Raw genomic sequence first — 16,798 nt, 5'->3', positions numbered from 1 at the left:
TGCAACAAAGTATTAAAAAGTGAAAGTTAGATTTAGGATTGTTTAGTTTGTCCCATTACTTTTGGCACCTTAAAAAGTGGGAGGCACATATTGAAACCGTTGTAATTCCTACACCGTTCACCTGATTTGGATGTAATTACCCTCAAATTAAATCTGAAAGTCTGCAGTTAAAGCACATCTTGTTTGTTTCATTTCAAAGCCATTGAGGTGGTGAATAGAGGCCAAAATCTGAAAATTCTGTCAATGTCCCAATATTTATGGACCTGACTGTATGTATTGGGAACTGTATCTGTGTGTGTATATATATATATATATATATATAACACACAGATACAGCTCCCAGTCCCAACCCTCTGGGAAGTTTAGTTTGAGAGCAGCAATCACAGAGAAGAGCTGGAGCCGGGTAATTCCAGTCTGGCTGCAGCCTAGCAGTCCTCCCTACTACTTCCCTCAGCCCTGCTTTGTCCTGTACACACCTGAGTGATGTCAGCACTGCAATCATTGTACAATGGGGCTGTACTGGGAGGGAAGAGACACAGGAAGTGAGTGTGGGGAATGGAGCAGACTTCAGGCTGAGGACACAGCACACAGTAATGTCCCCAGCAGGATAATGTGAGGGGCCCCTCCTGGCTGCAATACCCCTCTCTGTCCCTTCAGGGGGCTCTGGGAACTCGCAAACAGGTAAGAACTGAACGATCTCCCTGCAGAACGCAATGTAACAAAGTATCTCAGTGTTGGACGCTGTGTAACTCTCTGCTAAACAGATGCATGGGGAGCTCTGCACAGGTCAGTGCCATTAACCCTATATGTGCATTGTGGATTGGGTCTGCTGTCAGTGACTGTCACTGTCCCGGGTTTGCTATAGGATGATGTCTTATTAATTGTCCTTTTTGGAATGAATCCTCACTGATTGCACAACGCAAACATAAGGGGTTTGTCCAATGACAACATTTATTTACTAACAATTTTAGCTTATTGTGCAAACTGTACTGACACTGTTGGTAAACAAGTCCTAATGAGTAATCTTATTGTTACTCTGCAGTGCTGTCATTTGCATGAATAATTTGGCTTGCTGTTGTATTAGTTTTTGTAGTAGAGGAATCCCCCTCCTCCTTCCCCTTACTCACCCCCACCCTCACTGTTCTCTCTAGCCTGAGGGTAGAATGCTGGATCCACAATGCCACAACCTACTTTACACATTGTTGGGTTGTGTTCCTTTGTGTAAACTTTCTATGTGGTTTTGTACAACACCTGGTGGGGATAAAAGTTCAGAACATGGGGTACACTAACCTAATATAAGTAAGCACACAATATAAATATATAGTGTACCCCATATTCTGAACCTTTGCCCCTGGTGGGCTGGTATTACTGATTTTGCTTTGTAGATATATTTATGTGAAGACATTTTATATCGCCAAGAACACGTTTATTTCGCCGTGTCATGGAACGCTGATGGATTGTAAGGATTTGTCGTTGGAAAGAGGACAAATGAAATTAACTTTTTTGCCAGTTATTTATGAAAGCGATGTGTAGACTAATGGTGCGTACACACTGGGCGATTAAAGTGGACGACTGAACGATAACGATATCGTTATCGTTCAGTCGTCCACTTTATCGTCCATTTTTAACACAAAAAAGATGAACGATGACGACGACGCGCGTTCCCGCGGGTCGTTCGTCATCCTCGTTCATCGGGCTGACATGCAGGCCAACCTGACGACCTCGTCAGGTTGCTGCATGTCAGGGAATGGGTGAGAGAGCCCGGCGCTGAACGATATCGCTAATGATATCGTTCAGCGGCTGTGCTCAATGTCATGAACGACATTGAGCACAGCCTGCCGGGGACACACTAGACGATATCGCTCAGGGAGCATATCGTCTAGTGTGTATGCACCTTATATAATAACTTTTATTTATATGATGACATCAGGTGTCCACAGTCACGTACTCTGAGGGGAGGGGGAGTCAGTTCAGTATCTGTACTCTGTGATCATCTACCCAATGTATGGGCAAGAAATCTGTGTCAGAGTCACTGATGGGGAGAAGGAGACGAGGGAGCAGAGCACTGGTGACATGGACAGCGCTAAGGGGAGAAGGGCCCTGCCTGTGACAGCTTACATACTACTACACACACAGGCGTCTTAAGAGAGGAGGGGGCCCGTGTGCATTCCCCATCCGGGGCCCCTTCCTCTCTACCCGGTGGCCGGCTGTGTCACTCCAGCAGTAAACTCTGGGCACTAGTCTGTGCCCAGAGTCTACTGCGCATGAGCAGGCCACCGGTAAAGCGGTGCGGTCGCCATTTTCCCGGCGATTTCCCTAGTGTGCATAACGCCGTTAAAATGGCCATGGCGGACATTTTTCAGGTGTTTTGTCCAGTTCTATAGCCCGACGCAGGACTTCGATGGAGTAAGTATTAAAATATATGGGTGTAGTGTGGGCCCCCACAGACCCAAGGGCCCATGTGCGACGCACACCCTGCATCCATTATACATACGTCCCCATCATTTGCTTGTACAGTCTTATATAATGTGTGTGTGTGTTCTGCACCATGGCATGTAGTCTATATGTAGGCTTGCCAGGTCATCCCTTTAATTCGGCACACATGTGAATTGCACAGGTTCCGTGGCTGGCTGACTTCAAGTCTCCATTTCACCTGGTTTTAATCAGCCAAAGAACCTGTGTAATTCATGAGGATCCCACATTAAAGGGATGATATGATCTATATCTGTTCTCATTGTGAACATATGGACCGTTGCACAGTTCTATACGTGTTCTGTATGCAGGCTGTAAGTCTCTGCACTGACGTCACTTGGGGGGTGCGTGCGGCACTGGGTGACGCCATCCGAGAGAGTGACACCAAAATAGCAGAGCTGCTTTGCTATTTTGGTGTCCTCGAGCACTGCAGCCACAAGAGAGGCAGAGGAGAGGCTGTGGGCTGCCCCAGCAGCTGTCGGACCGCTGGGTAAGCCCACTGAGTGCCGAGAATGGGGGCATGACCACAAGATCGGCACACATAAGGGAGCATGGCTTTGTGGAGCGAGGCCAGAGCCAGCCCTAGCCAATTCGGTGCCCTAGGCAAAATTTTGGCTGATGCCCCCTAGCATGTGTTAAAATGTGTGTGTGTGTGTGTGTGTGTGTGTGTGTGTGTGTGTGTGTGTGTGTGTGTGTGTGTGTGTGTGTGTAATAAAAGGCCGGCACCCCACCTTGCAGTTCCACCAGCTCCATTCCCCCAGACCTAGTGTGTGTCTCAGCCCCATTCCCTTAGACCCAGTGTGTCTCTCACCACCATTCCCCCACTGTGTCAGCCTCATTCTCCCCTCAGCCCCAGGGTGTGTCAGCATCATTCTCCCCTCCAGCATGTTTCCCAGCCCCAGTGTGTCAGCCTCTTTCTCCCCCAAGCCCCAGAGTGCGTCTCAGCCTTCCCCCCCCCCTCAGCCCCAGTGCGTCTCAGCCTTCCCCCCCCTCAGCCCCAGTGCTTCTCAGCCTCCCCCCCCCCTCAGCCCCAGTGCGTCTCAGCCTTCCCCCCCCTCAGCCCCAGTGCGTCTCAGCCTTCCCCCCCCTCAGCCCCAGTGCTTCTCAGCCTTCCCCCCCCTCAGCCCCAGTGCTTCTCAGCCTTCCCCCCCCCTCAGCCCCAGTGCTTCTCAGCCTTCCCCCCCCCCCCCTCAGCCCCAGTGCGTCTCAGCCTCCCCCACCCCCCTCCTCAGCCCCAGTGCGTCTCAGCCTCCCCCCTCCTCAGCCCCAGTGCGTCTCAGCCTTCCCCCCCCCCTCAGCCCCAGTGCGTCTCAGCCTTCCCCCCCCCCCCCTCAGCCCCAGTGCGTCTCAGCCTTCCCCCCCCCTCAGCCCCAGTGCGTCTCAGCCTTCCCCCCCCCTCAGCCCCAGTGCGTCTCAGCCTTCCCCCCCCCCTCAGCCCCAGTGCGTCTCAGCCTTCCCCCCCCCCCTCAGCCCCAGTGCGTCTCAGCCTTCCCCCCCCCCTCAGCCCCAGTGCATCTCAGCCTCCCCCCCCCTCAGCCCCAGTGCATCTCAGCCTCCCCCCCCCCTCAGCCCCAGTGCGTGTCTCAGCCTCCCCCCCCCCCTCAGCCCCAGTGCGTGTCTCAGCCTCCCCCCCCCCCTCAGCCCCAGTGCGTGTCTCAGCCTCCCCCCCCCCCTCAGCCCCGGTGCGTGTCTCAGCCTCCCCCCCCCCTCAGCCCCAGTGCGTGTCTCAGCCTCCCCCCCCCTCAGCCACAGTGCGTGTCTCAGCCTCCCCCCCCCCTCAGCCTCAGTGTGTGTCTCAGCCTCCCCCCCCCTCAGCCTCAGTGTGTGTCTCAGCCTCCCCCCCCCCTCAGCCCCTGTGCGTTTCTCAGCCTCCCCCCCCTCAGCCCCAGTGCGTGTCTCAGCCTCCCCCCCCTCAGCCCCAGTGCGTGTCTCAGCCTCCCCCCCCCCTCAGCCCCAGTGCGTGTCTCAGCCTCCCCCCCCCCTCAGCCCCAGTGCGTGTCTCAGCCTCCCCCCCCTCAGCCCCAGTGCGTGTCTCAGCCTCCCCCCCCCCTCAGCCCCAGTGCGTGTCTCAGCCTCCCCCCCCCCTCAGCCCCAGTGCGTGTCTCATCCCCCCCCCTCAGCCCCAGTGCGTGTCTCAGCCTCCCCCCCTCAGCCCCAGTGCGTGTCTCAGCCTCCCCCCCCCTCAGCCCCAGTGCGTGTCTCAGCCTCCCCCCCCCCCCCTCAGCCCCAGTGCGTGTCTCAGCCTCCCCGCCCCAGAGCCGCCACTTACCTTCAGTACCAGATTAAGGTCCATATGGGCCTGGAGCTGAAATTTATGAAGGGCCTATTGTGTGCTGCCCCAGGAGGTTTGCCCAGCATGGTGGGGGTGTGACTTCTGATATGGGGGTGTGGTCTGTGCCATTCCAGGCACCCTGCTAGAGGGCAGGTGGCTGGCTGTTATGTTGGTGGAGCCGAAGCGGGCCCGCTCTGACTCCAACCATTTAAATAATGGGGACCGGGTCGGAATGAGCTTCTATGCAGAAGCTCATTCTGACCGGTCAAAGTCACCTGACCAACTGAGAGGTGCGCTGCCTGGTCGGAACAGAGCTCCGATCGTGGCAGCGGCGTGTGGGAGGCAGCGGCAGAGCCTTGAATGCCCCTAAGCATTCAAGTCACCCCTAGGCATTAGCTTATTATGCCTATGCCTAGGGCCGGCTCTGAGCGAGGCCACGTCTCCTTGCGCGCGCAAAAATTCCTACTGGCCGCACCGAGTGTCCTGTAAGTAAGTGACGCCACTGAGTATCTGTTAATCTGTATGTATTGGAAATTGCCCAGTACCCTTTACAGTGATCTGTATATTGATTGCTAGTCTCAGTATCTGTTCTCCCTGTCTGTGCTGCATACACTGTATGGCTGAATGAATGTGTATATTCAAACACATGCATTATAAGCTAGAGTGCGTTGAGTATGTGTCGTCTTATATAGATTTAATAGAACAACTTCAAAGGAACCCTGCAAACATATATACACTTTGTCTAATGCCTCTTACTGAGCAATATACAGGTACAGCTTGTGGTATAGGTTGACTGCAGATGGTCGACAGATTCAAATGGTCGACACATATTTTTTTTTTTAATGATTTTTCAACATTGTTAAGGTTAGGAGTTAGGCACTTGGGGGAACCAGGAGGAGAGTTGGGGTGAGGGTTGCCCAATTTTGTGGCAGCCTTTTGTTCATGTCGACCATTTGGTGCCGACCTTTATATTGTTGATTTTTTTTTATACCACACCCCATTTGATACTGTTATGAGGGAATTTAAGGCTGGTAGATGACATAGAAAAGCATCTTCTATAGAAAGGTGGTAACGGAAACCCTTATATCAAAATTATGCAATAAAAATGAGCAACAAGCAACACCCCTTACCCCTCCGGCGTGGTCCCGCGAAGTCCTCCTCCTCTGTGATGTCCTCCATTGAGCTGCTGACGCTGCCAGAGACGGGGGTCTTGTGAAATGTGCGACGGTCCCTCTGTTTTTCAGAAGATGCATGTAGCCATAGGGATCATTGTGCCTTATAACCAGTGCAGGGAAATTATACTAATGATCCCATTTGAATGTATATAGCTCTGATTTTATTTTTTTATATAACGGCTACATAATGGAAGTAAGGTGCAACCAGGGAGATTGCTGGACTCTTCAGGGAGTCAAGGAGATTGCTGCTATTTCAGGGAGTCTCCCTGACAATCAGGGAGAGTTGGCAAGTATGCTTTACAGGCTGTTTGAAACATGACAGTTAGGAGCTGATTGGCTGGTATTTTATCTCTCTGCAAGCTTTGATGAATACCGTAGTTAAATACACTTCAGTTGACTGCACAAGTTTGTTCTTGATTTGCTGTAGAATTGTTTGCCACATTGTGTATTGATTAATCCAGTGCAATCTTTTTTCCATAGCCAAATTTATTGATGATGTGATTGTAATCTGCAGTCAACATCAGTCAGATTGAAGTGCGAGTTAGCGGTACCTACATGACGCCTGCACTGCAAATATCTTTCATATATGTAGAGTAATCAGTGATCGTTTTTTTTTTGTTTTGTTTTTTTTACCTAAAAATTGGATGCAAAGTTTTCTGATTGTTGTAATGTGTGCACTGTCATTGCATACTGATATCACTGCATAGAAATTCAGCCTGTAATTTTATATAAATGTTTATATCCTTGTGTGTTAATGTCATGAAAGTTTCAGTTCACTTCATACTTACCTACTTTTGAAAAAGCTTTTCGGGGAGATTGTAAAAAGAACCACCTGTGAGAGTGAGTTACAGTGGGCGTGTACTGCTGCATCTGAGGGGCGCGTCATATAATTGACTTTCAGCCAAATGTAAACAAGCCCAAAAGCAGTTGCTAAAGGTGCGTATCCACTAGCACACAGGTTCTCAAACTCTGTCCTCAGGACCCCACACAGTGCATGTTTTCCAGGTCTCCTCACAATCACAAGTGTAATAATTATCTCCACCTGTGGATCTTTCAAAATGTGTCAGTGAGTAATGACTACACCTGTGCACCTGCTGGGTGACCTGGAAAACGTGACCTGTGTGGGGTCCTGAGGACCGAGTTTGAGAACCACTGCACTAGCAGATAGTGATACGACAGTAGGATTACAACATTGTAATGGTACAGTCGTTCCTCTTCCCCTGCAGTGCCTACACTGAACGATATGTCATTCAGTGCAGGCACCCTCCCTCATCCCTGAACATGGGCAATCTGTCATTATCCGCATGTTCAGGCAATGATTGATGTTGAAAACGACCAGTGGGAGTGCGCACCGCTGGTCGTTTCTGACATTTACATACACGATTAATGAGCGATTGAACGATTATAATGTCGTAATCGTTCAAACGCTCTGTTTAATCGGCAAGTGGATACGCGGCATTAGATCTAGTTGTTGATGAAAACACACTGATACTTTTCAGAAAATACATGTAGCCAGGGGCAGAACTATGGGAGACAATGGAGGCGCCTGCCGCCGGGCTCCAGCTCTGAAGGGACAGCTCCTCCATTGTGCACAACATATTCACCCCACTTAGGGCTGTAACCATGTACCCGGAGTGTACCGTCACGGCCGCCCAATACATGGCACCCCTTCCCGGCACCTGAGAAGCCACCATACACTAGTGGAGAGCTCCGTGTCAGACCATTAGCTGCTGCCTTCGTCTATCTATAGCCTGACTGCATGCGATTTGCTACATTAGTGTCAGCGGCTGTGACGCAGGGGCGCTAAATTATATCTTGCGTCTGGGATGAACTTACGCCACTGCATGTAGCCATAGGGATCATTGTGCCTTAATGCAGGGAAATGACACTAATGATCCCATTTGAATGTATATATCTGTTTTTAAGGTGCAATCAGGGAGATTGCTAGAGTCTTCAGGGAGACAGGGAGATTGCTACTATATCAGGGAGTCTCCCTGACAATGAGGGAGAGTTGGCAAGTATGGTTCGCTTGCACAGACAGCTAAGAGACTGATCCAGCAGAGAGAGTTGGGGACAGGACCTTCCCAACACTGTACAAGTATCTGGATGAGGGGAGGGGAGGGGGGGAGCCATGTTATCCGGCTTTGTTTTACAAGCTGAGAAACACCCTCATCATGTAGGCTTGTGTGCCTGCACACAAATACAAGTTTGCACAGAAAGGGTGTAACACGCTTAGACGGTAGCCTGAGATCCTGGCTGAAGCGCCTGAGGCCCTTTCTTTACCTTGTACAGAAGTGATTTCAAATCTGCAGCAAAATAGTCGTTCCCAGTGCTGGCTGGGAACATGGGAAATCGATACTGGAAGAGCAAGGAGTGTATTCTGCACTACACGTATGTGGCCTAAGTGACTATATAAAGGAGCACTTGGTGATCGTGTCAGTGTTTTGTAACTTAGGGCCTCATTTATAAACCAGTTTTATTATTCACAACGAGTGATAAAACTCGTTGTGTATGATAATGGTGCTCCAGCCAATCAGCTCCCAACTGTCATCTGTCTGAAAAATGACAGTTGGGAGCTGATTGGCTGGAGCACCATTTATCATACACGCCGAGTTTTATCACTCATTGTGAATGATAAACTCGTCCATAAATGAGGCCCTTCATCACTGAATACGCAATAGTTTTGCTTTTGTCCTTATTTATAATTAGGTGTTTTCTGGGTAAGGGGATTCTGGATGACCAGTCCTGAATGCATATTTGCCTTCTCTCCCTCAGAATGTCCAAGACACTCCCCAGGTTCCACAGCAGTAGTGCAAAAATTAGGCACATACGCCCATACCTTGCTCTCAAATTATAAACTTCAAAATATTTGCCACCTAGAACCATGTAGATTCTTATTTACGGGTTCATGTACTAAGCCTTGGAGTGTGATAAAGTACCAACCAATCAGCTCCTGTCATCTTACAGGCTGTGTTTGAAAAACTACAGTTAGGAGCTTATTGGTCGGTACTTTATCTCTATCCAAGCATTAGTACATCTCCCCCATAGGCCCATATTCAATTAGCCGCGAAAAGCCGAGCTGCAATGTTTTCCCCGCCTTCGCGTGTTTATAGGCGATTACTTTTTCCATGCACGCTCCCGCTCATCTCCGTATTTAGTTCCAAAAGACGTGAAAAGGCAAACAGGCGAAATTGTCGGAAAGCGAGACAGGGACTTTTTGTCAATGATTTAGGGGAAATCTGTCTGTACCCCAGAAAAAGCTGCACTAACATTAGAAATCAGTATAGAAGTGTCCCAATAGCCCTAATACAAGTGTTTTGTGTTCTTAAAGTGTCAGAATTGGTTGTTATAGACATAAGTGCTGAAAAAATTATAAAGGAATATTTTCTTAGAAAAATAAGTACCGAGGTCAAATTTAGGGTACATGTAAATGGGTACTAGCATATTTTGAAGTCTCTAAAGTGAAGATTTAAAAAATCTTAAAAATACACCTGCTACAGCCACGTGCAATCCCAAAAACACCTGTCCCATCCATATAGCCCCCCCCCCCAAAGTACCCAGCCCCCAACTTTTTACTAGGGATGAGCAGTTCGGATTCTGTGGAATCCGAACAGCAGGGATCCAAGTCCTCCCGAGCCGCGGCTCGGATGTTCCCGCCTGACTCTAATTCCACTGCGAGGCCGAACGTCATCCTCCTGACATCCGGATTCTCTCAAGAGTTGGCGTCTACATAAGGCGCCGAGACCGGGACTCATTTCACTCCAACGCTGCGCCTGCGCACTGCTCTACTGATAGCTGTGTATAAAAGCACCATGACTCCTTGGGCCTTAGCCCTCTGTGTATACAAGCACCGTGACTCCTTGGGCCTTAGCCCTCTGTGTATACAAGCACCGTGACTCCTTGGGCCTTAGCCATCAGGTCTAAAAGAATTGCCCAACTTTAGTGACACCTCCTACCGTAACTCCTTCTGATGCGATCCCCATCCAAAGACTGGTGGAGGATTATTTTCATGACACCATAAAAATAGACATGTCACAGAGTCCCTTTGAGTACTGGAAGGAGAAAAAGGCAATTTGGAGGCCCTTGTATGGAACTGGCTTTGCATTACTTAAGCTGCCTACCCTCCAGTGTGTACTCGGAGAGAGTTTTCAGCACAGCTGGGAACCTTGTGAGCGAACGGCGTAGGAGGCTACTTTCTCAAAATGTGGAAAAGATGATGTTCATCAAAATGAACTGGAAATTCCACGAGGAAGACCTTTCCCGGCAATTACGTCATAGTACAGAGTCTTCTGTAATGGTGGATTCCAGCGGGGATGAATTAATATTGTGTGAGGGTGATGTACACACTGATGAGGGTGAGAATGACAATGACATCTTGCCACTGTAGAGCTGTTGCCTTAAGCCAATTGGTAACTTGTTTTGTGGGGGTCCAAACAAACCAAGCACTTCAGCCGCAAAAGTGGCAGTCACTGTCGCTGAAGTGCTTGGTTTTTTAAAGTGCACATGTCCTTTTTAACATCCAACATAAGGGTGGGTGGGAAGGCCCAAGGACAATTCCATCGTGCACTAACTTTCATTTCTGCCACTGCTGTGTGTCAATGTTTCATAGATGTGCTTTAAGCTGTGGTGTCTGTGCCACTGCGCCGCTGCTCTGTTGCTTAGTAACCAGTCGGCTCACTGCAACCTTTGGCCAATAATGGTGAAAACCATATTATAAGCTGTGAGGTGTTCTAAATTGACTGGAAATTAATGTTATTGAGGTTAATACTCTTTTAACAAAAAGAAGCCCAAAATGATGTGCTTTTTTTAGCTTTTTTGGGGGGGTAAATTTTAGTAAAAAATCCAAAGCCAGTCACGACAGGTTTGGTAAATCCAAATCCAATGCTGGATGACGAATCCGATCCAAATCCAGAAAAAAAATGGTCCGGCGCACATTCCTACTTTTTACCCATTTTCCAACACTTTTTTTTTTTTTGCCCCAAAAATGACATGTAATTATTTTTGGGTCTTCTCAAAACTTGTTTGTTTTTTGGACTGATTAGTCATTAGGGGGGGTGTCCAAAGGGTTCTGGATCACATACCAACATTTGCACCCCAAAATAGTGATTTTTGCACTTCTAATTCACCTGCCCATACATAGAGAACTTTTATTCTGTTTTTTTTTTTTTTTTTTTCCGCTTAGGCAAAAACTCCTGTAATTGAATACAGAGATAAGTTGAAAACCGACAAAGTCCGAATCGGCGAAAACTTTTCTCCAAACGGTACTTTCACGGCTAATTGACTACAGCCCATAGTCTTCAATTTGACCTTTCTGTTAATGTTTTTTTTTTTTTTCTAATTCTTTATTTGAATGGTCAACCAAATGACAGAAAATAGAACAATTACACTGTGTCATAGAGATAAGAGGCACACATAGGATACAAGGATTGTTACTACGCGACTATGTCAAATCTAAAAACAAACATCGCCAAAAAATTAGACACGAGACTGACAATGAGAGTAGACCTTAACAGATGACCAATTTTAGCTACTGTTGTTGTAGTGGAAAAGTTTATAATTCTCAGTAACAAAATCAACAGAAATGGGGGATGAGTATAGAAAAATGGATGGGGGGGGCACTATGACATGGCACCATGTAAGTAGCCTCAATTCACAGATCAAGGAGATCGCCAGAGGTAATGAAGATGGGTCAGGTTAAGAGAGACACTGTTCACCACCCATGGGTCATCTAGGGGGGTTAGAGCACAGGTACGGAGAGAGATGGGAGTCTACGTTCTGCAAACAGCTAGGGGGCCCAGACTTGATTGAAAACATGGCCTCTGACGTGAAGGTAGTAGGTTATTTCCTCCATAGCTGCCACATGTCAGACCTGGTGTTCTGTTAATGTTTTTTTTATTTATATAGTTTAATAACCTTTCTGAGGTCTGCGGTTAGCCACCAAAATTCCTGCTCATTTGTGAGCAAAAACTTGGCACATGGCAACTTGTATGGAACTTTTCATATAAACCGGTACTATTAATGCTCCATACAGGACTGAAAAGTGCGTGGCTGTGTTTATTCATATATACTTTCAAATAAGGTAAATTCGCAGCCACCTCTACTCTTGTACCTGCCCTCCGCATTAAATGGAGGGGAAATAGAATGTGACCTACAAAAATTGCTAGGACTGGGTTTGCACCACACATTACCAAAACTACCCAGCAAGCACAGTGTCGGACTGGGGCATGATGAAGGGCCCACCCGGGGAATGCAGTGATAGGGGCCCATACTTAGGGGTGTGGCCAGCCTCCAGAGAGGGTCTGGGTCACTTTACATATATACAGTGTGTATATAATACAAAAAGTGAAAAGAGATTCTGGTGGGTCCTTTATTTGCTGGTGGGTCCTTTTGCCGCTCCTTCCTCTCAGTCTCAGCAGCCGAGGTCCACCTCAGAAGAGCAGAAAGCTTGATGAGAAGCGCGATTTTCATCCAGAATCTCCGGCCAGCATCAACAAATTGCATATACTGCCGAGATTGGCACATACTTGATTGGGTCTCCTTGCTTGGATGAGGAAGGATAAGTGCTGAACGACCAGTGATTCTCATTTGCTGATTTAATTGTGGATTATTCCACTGCATAAGGTACCCCTCCACCACATAGGTGATTAAGATTGGTGAAGGGTCCCAAGGTCTATATGAGATTGCACTAGGAGGCGCTCTTTTTTCACTTTTTGTTTTATAGGTTACAACTGCTTGAACTACAGTTTTTGGGAGAAGGAGCTGCCACCCTGAAGATCTGGGGAGTGTTGCATCACTCATTTTTACATAAGACTATAAGTGACATTATTAAGGACTAGCGCCATATACCACTATTTTGCTGGATATATATATATATATATTAGTGAATGCATGATAACGTACAAGATTAATAACTGCAGTACATTGTAGAAAATACACAATAGTCCTGTGCAGTATAATTCAAGTGCACAGTCTGGAACCTGATTCCTGGGGGGTGGGCCCTCAGACACTGGGACCAACCGGGGGGGGGGGTTCCCCTGTGGGCCAGTCCGACCCTGAGCAAGCACCAAGAGCACACGACACACGTGCCCAGGATGTAGCAGCAGTTCATGAAACATTTACCCATTAGGTGGCACTGCCTTTATCACATGGAAATGGCGCCCTATATGTATGCCCTCCATTGTTGTCCAGCACTCAATGCTACCATTGTCCTGCAGATACCGGTAGATGCATACTCGCCGATTATCTGGCTGCCCCTTCTGGGAGGGAGCAGCCAGATCGGCATTACTGGGGGGGCGTGGCCAGAAAACAGGGGTGGGGCCAGCCAGATGACAGGTTTTGCGGGCGGGGAGCCACGCGAGCGCGTCATTTTGGCCCCGCTATACACTGCCGATATTACAGGCAGTGTGATGCAGGGGGTGGTGCCAAATGACGCGATTCGCGTCACCGTCCCCCTTCGCTGCCGGGGTTTTATAAGCAATTTGGGGTGGGACAGGAGGGGTCGGCGGCAGCCGGGATGCTTGCCTGCCTTCCCAGGAGGTCGGGAACGGCACCCGATTTTCGGGAGGCTCCCGACCAAATCGGGAGGGTAGGCAAGTATGGGTAAATGTCCAAGCATTCTCCAGCTGCTCTGCTTGAAGTACCGGCATTGACGAACTGCAACTGCTGTTTCCAGTACAAGGTTCCCGCCTGATGGACAGAGCAGAAGGCAGAGTGTTTTATAATAAAATGGCACCTGCAAGCAGTGGCTGCAGGCTGAGCTCCGTCCTGTTGCATACTGTCCTCCGGAGAGGAGATAGAATGTTACATACACAATATAAATGGTGCCCAAGCGCAAAATGTGTTTTGCCTGAGTTATGGACGCTCCGATCTCACTGTTATTGTAGTGGCATGGCAATGCTATAGCCTCAGGCTCCAAGGTCTGCCCCAGTTGCCAGTGGGTATTATGTTATTAACATGGCAAGTCCTGCCCAGCTGCTGACCATGAGCATAGCGTCCTGCCCAGCAAGCCTTGTGTTCAGAACGTAATCATTATAGGAGGATCATCCTCTATGGGATTTGCATATGTTGGCAGTTCTCAGGCTAATTGTAAAACTCTATATACCTGTAATAAGTATATATAGTTGATTAGAACTTTCCTGACCAATTAGCATCTGACCTGATACACGTCTAATAATTTCACAGGCCATGAATATTGATAAATGTATCGTAGACCGGTAATGTGTCTGTAGGTGATATGAGCAGTGCATGGCAATGTGAATGGCACCCGGTGCAGGGAGGAATCTTCATGGTGTGCAGGGTTTTTATGGATTCCCATAGAATATGGATATTCTGACTTCTAACTTCTGACTGTATGAAACTATTAAATTCAGTTTCTGCAAATAACTTTTTGCAGAATCTCTACTTCTGACTGTCTCATTTCCGTTGCAGCAGTGGACCTGAAACCTGAAATACTTTAATTGTAGTGTATGGATGTGTATATAACCAGGGGTGCCGAGAGGGTGTGTGTGAGGGAGGGGGGGGGGGTGAGTGCTAATTTCCCAGGCTTGCTGGAGGGGTCCGGCGGGGGCCCAGGTCCGGCACCGCTACCCCTCCCTCTTACGTCACAGCAGCTGTGTGCTGGGCTGCACTGGGAGACTGCTCGTGGCTGCTTTAGCAGCCGCCTGAGCAGTCTACTACACCTATGTGGGGAACGACCACGCCCCCCAATTGCTGTGCTCCCGCGATTAGGCCACGCCCCCTGTCACCTGGGCCCGGCATGGCTGTCGGCGGCCCTGTATATAATATATGTCTATGCCAGGGTGCCCGAGCCATCCACTTGGTCCATGGAAACAATAAGTAGTCAAGCAAAAGGACTGCACTCCCGGACTGATTCCAACACACAGTTATACTCTTGATATAAGAATATAACATTGAGTGTTGGAAACGATGTATGTATGTGTATGTATATGTATATGTGTGTGTGTGTATATATATATATATATAATATATATATATATAATATATATATATATATAATATATATATGTATATAATATATATTTATATTATTCTCTCCTGAGCGAGTGACTCGCCTACTGTATAATCAGAAAATAAAACCGGTGACTGAGAACATTCTGCCCTTGGGCAATCCTCGGGCCCATAACTTTTAGCTTTAGGGCTGGCCATGATGGTGTCCTTTGTTATGGGGCAATTTACTGTGCTACGGATTAGTCAGTTATACAGCAACGTAACCATAGAAAACACTGAGCTATTAAATGTAAAACGATCCCAGAAATTGTACTCGCTGATGAGATCTTTCTGCCCTGTTACATGTGTATGTGATGCAATCTCTCGCTTTATGACTTGGAATCTGATCGGAACCATGGGAATCAGAGGCGGGTGCTGTTAGCATCGCTGCTGTGTCCATATGCTAATGCCGCAGGAGGCATCTGCGATCCGAAGGTGCAGCATCGGATCTTCTGCGAGAAATATTTGCCGTCTGAGTAACCCTGAGATTACTGAGGTTGTCCCTCGATGCTCCGTAGCCAGGAAGTCAGACCCTGGCCTCGCCACTCCCAGAAAATAGGGATGACCCCCCCCTTCCTCCGCCACGCATCGTTTTCTAGTAACGGAGGCTGGCACCTGCCAATCAGGCTGCAGCTCAGAGGGCACTGCATACGACGACGCAGGACGTCCAACCTTCGGGTTTGTCTACATCTCTGAATGAGGCCCAGTGTTTGCCTAAATTGTTGAATGATCTGATGGCAATTACACACCAGTAACCAAGAACCACTGACGCTTGTGTGGCCGTATTCTAGGTACCAAACATGTAGTATAAATATTGCCCATATCACACAGTCACAAACGAGGGTGAAGTCCGTCTCTGGGTGTCACACATCACTCTGATGTTTAATGCTCCCACCACAGGTCCTGATTTAGAGATGGACGCAAATCTCATCGCGACTGGGATTCCGTGCACGGCAGACTTGCGCATATATATGCTAATGGCTTAGCTGAGGTCTTGTGCACTGAGACGCCCACCTCTGGCATTTTCACATTCCATGTTTACTTACAAAGTCGGTAATATCGGTCACACATGAAATTTATGAGTAAGCCTGTGCTGTCTCAGGGCCTGATTCAGAGCCGCTCGTAAGCGGCCGCTCGTTCGCTCTGAGCGATGTTTGCCCAACTGTGCATGCGTACGGATCGTTATACGCATGCGCGAACCAGTCAGTGCGGTCGAAATTCATGTGCTCGCAAAATAGCGAATGCCTGATAATTTGAGTGACAGGAGTAGGCGTATGTGGGTGGTAACAGGGGAAGGTGCTTGAAAACGGGGAGTGGAGATCAGAACGCAGGCGTGCTTAAAGGTCAAAACGGGCGTTTTATGGGTGTACATAATTAAATCAGCAGCGTCATTGACCACATCACTGGGTTATTTTATAGCCAGAACTGCTCGCAAAATTGTGGTAGCAAAAACCAACCCCAAGAATAGCGAGCAGTTCATACGCTGGTCGATTTACTCGATTAATCTAATAAATAGCGGACATGACGTAGGATGCGAGCGGCCAGGGGGCGTAGTTTTCCAAAAAACGACCGCAAGTTTTGTTCGCTTGTTCAGACCTAGAGGCGTGAACAGACCGCAAAGAGCGAACGGTTCATTTGAATAGCCACCCCTATTTTCTGGACGAGCGAGCACTAATTGCGTCCGGCTCTGAATCAGGCCCTCAGAGCGGTTCTCCTAAGACGCCGGGGCCTCCAGCTGTGAACGAATCTAGGCTCACTATATCACGCCCAGAGAACGGTCCCAACAGGCCTGCATTTCCCTAACCTCCCCTCCCCGGCACTCGCCATTCACGCATGCGCAGTAGTGCCTTTCTGATTAATTTGCCAGCATTAA

General features: G+C 48.4%; 1 protein-coding gene across 1 annotated transcript in view; it reads left to right on the top strand.

Annotated features, from left to right (window-relative positions):
* Window positions 1-442: 442 nt before the first annotated feature.
* ARHGEF16 (Rho guanine nucleotide exchange factor 16) overlaps window positions 443-16,798 on the top strand; it is a 72,991-nt gene continuing 56,635 nt past the window's right edge. The window contains exon 1 of the mRNA XM_088452602.1: window positions 443-681. The gene's annotated coding sequence lies outside the window, so the exon portion shown is untranslated. The remainder of the gene's footprint in view (window positions 682-16,798) is intronic.

The sequence above is a fragment of the Taudactylus pleione genome, unplaced genomic scaffold, assembly GCF_031769625.1.
Source record: "Taudactylus pleione unplaced genomic scaffold, aTauple2 ptg000554l, whole genome shotgun sequence".
Lineage (NCBI taxonomy): Eukaryota > Metazoa > Chordata > Amphibia > Anura > Myobatrachidae > Taudactylus > Taudactylus pleione.
Note: the sequence above shows the minus strand (reverse complement) of the source record. Positions and strands in the feature narration are given on the sequence as shown.